Raw genomic sequence first — 7,223 nt, forward strand, 5'->3', positions numbered from 1 at the left:
AGTCCAACTAAAACTACCACTGATCACAATAATGGTGACTTTTAATGAAACAGGCAACATCTAGACCTAAGTTAATAAATAACTCTACAAGTAAGATGAAAATGCCTCAGTGTTACTTTTTTAACACCCTGTAGTGTGGATCTATATAAACATTAAGCAGTGTTAATGTTAATTGAACACTGGGGATTTTGCAGTCTACAAATTAGCTCCACCAAGAAATGTTTATTTATTTTTTGTAGTTGTTGTGGTTCTGCTGGTATTTTGTCTTTATTCTCTTCTTGTTTATCTTTCTTTAGTGATTCTGTTTATTAACAGCAGGTGTTTATCATTAATGGTCAATCATCACGTCGTTCATCTCTTCATTATCTAATTAACTTCATCACTTCTTCAACCCAACCACACCCATACTTGACTTTGGTTTAGTCCACATTGGCTTTTGTTTCTACAGAAGGTTCATGTGGGCTAAGTCAGATGGGGCCAGCATGAAACCCGGGTGCAAGCCCAGCTTGGGGCCCATATTGCAAGCCCATATGGGGCCTACATTTGCCCCACCAAGCACTGCTGGCTGGGTAATGACCCATCCCAACTTCGTCCTAACAGCATATGGACCTTGCCCATGGCTGTTGATGACCTCCCAAGGTTCTAGTATCTTGGGTGCATTGGTTCCTATTAGCAGCTCCACATTTGCCTTTGTACTTGGGATGTGCACCTTTGGCAGGTATGGCCATTTAAAGGGGTCATATGATGAAAATGTTAGCATTGCCACTTTGTAGGTTTGAGCAAAAATGTGTCGTTTTGGGTGTGTTTTTTAAAATGCAAATGAGCGGATGAAGTGCAAACACTGATCACAATGATGGTGGTTTATTGTAATTGAAACTCTATTGTGCTGTCAAGTCCAAAAATGTGTCGTTTTGGGTGTGTTTTTTAAAATGCAAATGAGCGGATAAAGTGCAAACACTGATCACAATGATGGTGGTTTGTTGTAATTCAAACTCAATTGTGCTGTCAAGTCCTTCTTTTCTCTCTCTTTCAGAGTTCAGATTAAGGAGGTGGTATTATTCTAATAAGATATCCTTATGACATCATAATGAAAGCCAAATTTCAATGACCTGTTTTTGCTCACACCTACAAAGTGGCAATGCTAACATTTTCATCATATGACCCCTTTAAAGGGGACATATTATGAGATTTTTTTTAAGATATAAACTAAGTCTAAAATAGGTCTGAGCAAAAGTGTGCCGTTTTGGGTGTGTCATTTAAAATGCAAATGAGCGGATGAAGTGCAACCACTGATCACAATGATGGTGGTTTGTTGCAATTGAAACTCAATTGTGCTGTGAAATATTTTATCTCTCTCTTTCTCTCCATACTAAATGGTTGTGCTGTGGTTGGATAGTGCAGATAAAGTGGGCGGTATTACCTTATTCTGACATCACAATAAGGGCCAAATTACAATGACCTATTTTTCACATGCTTGCAGAAAATGGTTTACCAAAACTAAGTTATTGGGTTGATCTTTTTAACATTTTCTAGGTTGATAGAAGCACTGGGGACACAATTATAGCACTTAAACATGGAAAAAGTCAGATTTTCATAATATGTCCCCTTTAAGTAAATCTGCAGATGTTACCATGTCATTAACAGTGACAGGCATTTCTTTCTGTGTTAGAACCTCTTGAAGGATGTGAAATTCATCACTATTCGGATCGGATATCTCTAAACCAGTCAAAGAGTAAGCTGGAACAATCTTTTCTTGCCCCATAGTCCTCAACAGGAAGTTAGTTCTCCTGCCTGTTATATTCAGCTTTTGCATTAGACTTTCTGAGCAAAATGTAGCTGAGCTACCAGCATCTAAGAAGGCATATGTTCTTATAATGCGATTCCCTTTTGTAGATTTCACCTTTACGGGTAAAATGGACAGAGCACATCGGTCTTCTCCGGCCCTAGTACGGCCACATGTTTTAAACAAGGTTGACTGGCTATTAAAAGATCCCTCTACTTGCTCCAACACTGCAGCTTGGCCTTTAATATGAAGCACGGTAGGGTGGCTTCGACCACACACTTTACATGTCAAGCGCTGTTCACAATCTCGGCTTATATGACCAAAACATAGACATGCAAAGCATATTCCTTTCTCCCTTAAATAGCTAATCTTTTCTTTGTGCGCCTTTCTCTGGAACTGGTTGCATTCCTCCAGGGTATGATTACGTGTATAGCAAAAAGGACACTCTGCTTTCTCCAAAATCTCTGAATCTAAAATTGTGTCAGACACTCCTTCAGGCAAATCCATAGATGTTACTGTAGTGGCAACGACATTTCCCTTTACTCTATCCCTGGGCTGTGGTCTAGACCTGGTGAGACCCTTCATCCCTGTAGCACCCGATAATGGGTCCTGTATGTCACCAAACAGAGGATCTGAAAGAATTTTGACCCACCGTTCAATGAATATGGTTAAATCCTTAAAATGAGCTCGGTGACCGTTTTTTTCCATAATGTCGTGTGCGTTGGTCCTCCACTGCTCCCTCATCTTAAAGGGTAACTTTGCAATGATAGTTCTCTTATTCACTGGCATATCTAATTCCTGTATATACGGGAGCTCCTCCATTACATTACAGCAACCATGCAAAAATAGGGAATAAGCTTGAAGTGACTTAATGTCCTCAGATTTTATTGTTTCCCATGCCAAAGCCCTTTCCAAGTAAGCGGTTGCAATTTTATAAGGATTTCCAAAGTGTTCCTGTAAAAGATCCTTTGCCACTGTATAACCACGATCTGGAGCCATATGTTGACAACTACGCATCAATTCTCGTGGTTGTCCTCTTGTAAACTGCTCCAAATAGTATAAGCAGTCTGCCTTTTTATCCGTTTTATCCTCTACTCCTTGCTCGAAGGCCTTAATGAATGCTCTATACTGAAGTGGATCGCCTTCAAAAGTTGGAATTTCTCGAGGTGGCAGAGATGATAATTGCTGCTGTCGTACCAACGCCGCAGTTATATCATTTTGCCGGTGCATGATGGTAAGGAGGTCCCTGGATGAATCTTGACCGCTTCGATAGTATGAGACTTGCCTTTGCTCATCCTCCAATGGTGCTATTATTGACTGGTGATGAACATGCTGAGATGTTCCCATCATATTACTTTCCTGTTGCTGTTCTTTGTGGTTATACCACTGCCTTGACGTGGCTTCGCACCACCGCTCTGTTTCCTTTCTCCGTACATCTAATGATAATGGGTCAATAGATGGTAGCAATTCCTTTGACGACTCAATATTTTGCGTTGGTTTCCTGGATCCAGGTTTATACTTCTGTACTGTAGGGTTCAAGATATTAGATTGCGCTTTCCGTTTTTCCCTTTCCAAGTAGGAATTCATGCCATCAGAGGGTGCTTGGAGAGAATCTTTCAGGTCTGCGGCTTGTAATATGGCCAACTTGGCAGTAGATGCAGCCAATTCAGTTTCTAAATCCAGCTCTTCCCTTCTTCTCCTAAGCAGTTGCTCCTGTTCCTCCAAAGCATGTTTTTCCTTCAAAGCCCCTGCACGAGCTATAAGCGCAGCTCTTTCTGCTTCAGCTTTTACCCTTGCTGAAGATGTGGTACTTACTCCACTCATACCACTCCTTCGACTTGAACATTTACTACCAGTGTCAACATTGGAAATACTATCATTTGGATTAACATCATCCTTGTCATTAATTAAATCAAAATTCTGAATTGGATGAACATACCCACAATCCATATCATAGTGAGAAACCCACAACTTTGCATTAGTAATACATTCATCATTAAACATCATTTTTGCTTTAAACCATGTTATATGTTTGTCCCTTTCAACATCTGGTAACAGTTCCAACAGAGATTCATGTATACACTGTATTTCATTACACAATTCAATCAATTCTTTAAGGGCTTTCTCAACCTGTGTTTTATCATTTGTTACCATTAAATCTTGAATTAACTTCCTTATGAGGCTTGCCTTATTTAGCTTGGCCTTTCTATCAGTTTGTAACTTGTCCAGTTTCCAAGCAAAAGCCTTTGCAGTGAGCTTAATTTCTCGTTTTGGAGTCGGTATTTTAGCATCGCTAGTTACGTTAGATGTACTAGCAGTTTGTACATTAATTTCCATGATAATCAGTCAATCAACGATAGTCCGTAGCAACGATTTTCAACGCAACAGTCAATTTAAATGTTCGGCTACCAATGCATTGGATTTACTCTTTATGTGTGCACACAGTTAATGGCCATTAAACAGTATAGCGCTACATTACCTTTGCTCGTTGGGCGCCGTGTAATCCAGTTTCATTAGATCTTATCATCCAAGCGATTTCCAACAGCACTCGTAATTCCAATGTGTAGACGATCCAAAGATAAATTAGCCGACACAGTCCCAACTGCTGGCAGGTTTTTGACTAATGTGGTAGAAGATCTACCCGTTGTTAATCTTCTACGATGTTATTCCCGGAATGAGTTGGTTGACGTGTTAAACTTTAATTACCGTTAAGAAGAGCTCAAGCGTTGTCCTTGCTTTAGAGTGCAATCCATTTATTCCAAAACATTAAAACAGCATGACAAACACATCTATACGGTAAAACGGTCAAAAACCTTTTGCCCTTCCGGGTTAACACCTTGACCTCAACAATATGTTTCCTATCTATATACCTGATGTATTTACAGATACACAGCGACACCTAGTGCAATAAAGAAGACATATAGCATCTCAATAGCAGCAGTAAATTTGGCTGCTACACTTACCTTGTTATTTTTGAAAAATATTAAATATGTGAATATGAAATAGTATAAAAAAATTTGGGGGGTGATAGTGTAAATTAAGTGTAAATAAATAAATAAATCTGCAGAAAGTAGAGATTCTAAGCTTTTAAACTGTATTTCATATGGGGTACTGGGTCCAAGAAAGACCATTATAAATTAAAGGAATATTTTATATTAAGTCATTTTTGACCCTGTGTCTGCAGAGTTAAACTGCATCTAATTCAAAAGTGAAAGTAAAATGTGCACGTCTGCATCTGCATTTATAAGACCCTCCCACACAGTGATACTGGTATCACTGGGTTTGTCACGCCCTGATTAACCGGTGGGAAAATTCTGTCACCGCAACATCCCTAAAGCATCTGACCACAGTTTTTCCACGCTTATACTTTTGGCACGTTTTTTGAGACACCCCTAGCTGCCTGCAGCATGATGATGTCCTTGATTAATCTAATAGAGGGTATGCAATGATGTCACCTTTCCACCGGACCACGCCGGAGCTCGCCCTGTTAAGTGGAAAACATTCATCAAAATGGCGGGTTTTATAGGGGCTTTTGCGAAAACGTCAGTAAAACTGACTATTATCATCTTAAATTGAATTTAGTTGGCCTTAACAGTGACCCTAACAACTTGCCAAACAACCAACCAGTAGTCTGTGAACATTGGCATATGAACAGACATTGCTTTTTCTGACATATATGACATATATGTCTTGCCGAACACTATTAAACCATCCCACTTGGTAGAACACAAGGCTCATCAATGCTGACATCACGGGTATGCACATCAAAATTCTTTGTCAAAAATCTGTTTCAGCCTGCGTGGTACTGTTACAATGTGTGTCATGATATATATATTTTATCTTTGGACTGATGAAATTTCATCAAAATCTATGGCTAGTAGCGAATGTATTTAAATAAATTGCCGAAATTTGGTAGTCACATTTCTGGTAATAGACTATAGCGAACATCCTGTCAGAACTTCTACTGCAGGCATCGTCCTAAAACCATGGGTCTGAGTCTGAATATGACAAACTAATTCCAACTAAATGGCCCAAAACATTAAATGTTCATTTGAAAGAACTAACACAATTCTACATTCTGATAAAATTTCATGCAAATATCTGATCAAATGAGAAAGTTACAAGCAAAAACATGTGAATCAGCAGCATTTTCGGTCACACAGCTTCCATTGACATCAATATAACTTTTTTCCTCTGATTTCTAATATTAAAAATATCATAACTTTCTCAATCCTCAATGGATTTTTACAGTCCATGTATCTTTGTGAAGGGAATTGTGAATGACTAGTGTCATAAATATTGAGCTTAGGGGTGTTTGAAAATTTTATCATCATACCTACTTTTTTTAATGAAGGGTGACTGACAAAACTTTGCAATTACACAGAGTAAGAGTTTTCAGTATAGGATTTCCCCCCCAAAATTTGACATATGGCTACTGCTACTGATTTACTTCTACTTTGAGTGTTTTTTGCAGTCTGAAAAAAGACTGCTCTAAATTTTTGTTGAATCTGTTAGCACAGTCGATTACACAACTACTTTTCTCATTTTAGGTGCGTTTTTTGTAATATATATCAAAAGTCAGTCAGCGCTAACGGGTTAATGCGCATGTGCAGTTTCAAATGTGCCTCCGGTTTCTATGGCGATAATAAACTGGCTCTTGTTTAAAAAGTCACAATTAAGCACTGCACTTTCTTTCTCGAGCATTAGTTTAGTTTGAAGTTTGTAGCACATATTATTTGTCTTTAATATGTTGTTTAATTTTAAATACATTTTCAGTACCTTATTTATTTATTGTTATTTATTGGAACAGTTTAACATAGCACTTTATTTTATTTCTTGTTTGTACTCATTATGTTGCACATAATGAATATTAAAGTTCAGGGTTTTGGAATGATTGTATGATTTAAACTTTAGAAAATGCGCTATGTGTGTGGTCTGCTCCTGAAATTAAATTCAGAAAGATGTAGGCCTAATAATGCATTGTTTTTGTTAATATGACTCATATTGTGAGAAAGGAGAGTGCTGACACAGAATCTGATGCAAGTAAAACAGTTTATTTAAAGGAACAGGGAAAAGCAGTGGAAGGTGCAACCCAATCACTAAACAGTCCCGACTCTCTTGAAACTCCAAAATATACACTGTCAATGAGCAATAAATAAAATGTCAATAAAGCTCTACATGTTTTAGTTGAAATCTTTAGTTCAGTAACTGTTTAGTGAAATGACTGAGATGAAGTTTATGATGTCTAATTTCTATGGATTTGTGTTGATTTTCTGTGTGTTTGTCTCTGGAGCAGATGAAGAAATGCCAGTATCAAAGATGGAGGGAGAAACTCTTATTCTAAACCCTGATACAAAAACACAGGAAGATGATGTGATCGAGTGGACGTTTAAAGAGCCTCTCATAGCTACATTGGACAGAAGAATCCTTCCCCAGCCAG

Source organism: Misgurnus anguillicaudatus, unplaced genomic scaffold (assembly GCF_027580225.2).
Source record: "Misgurnus anguillicaudatus unplaced genomic scaffold, ASM2758022v2 HiC_scaffold_31, whole genome shotgun sequence".
In the NCBI taxonomy this organism is placed as follows: Eukaryota; Metazoa; Chordata; class Actinopteri; order Cypriniformes; family Cobitidae; genus Misgurnus; species Misgurnus anguillicaudatus.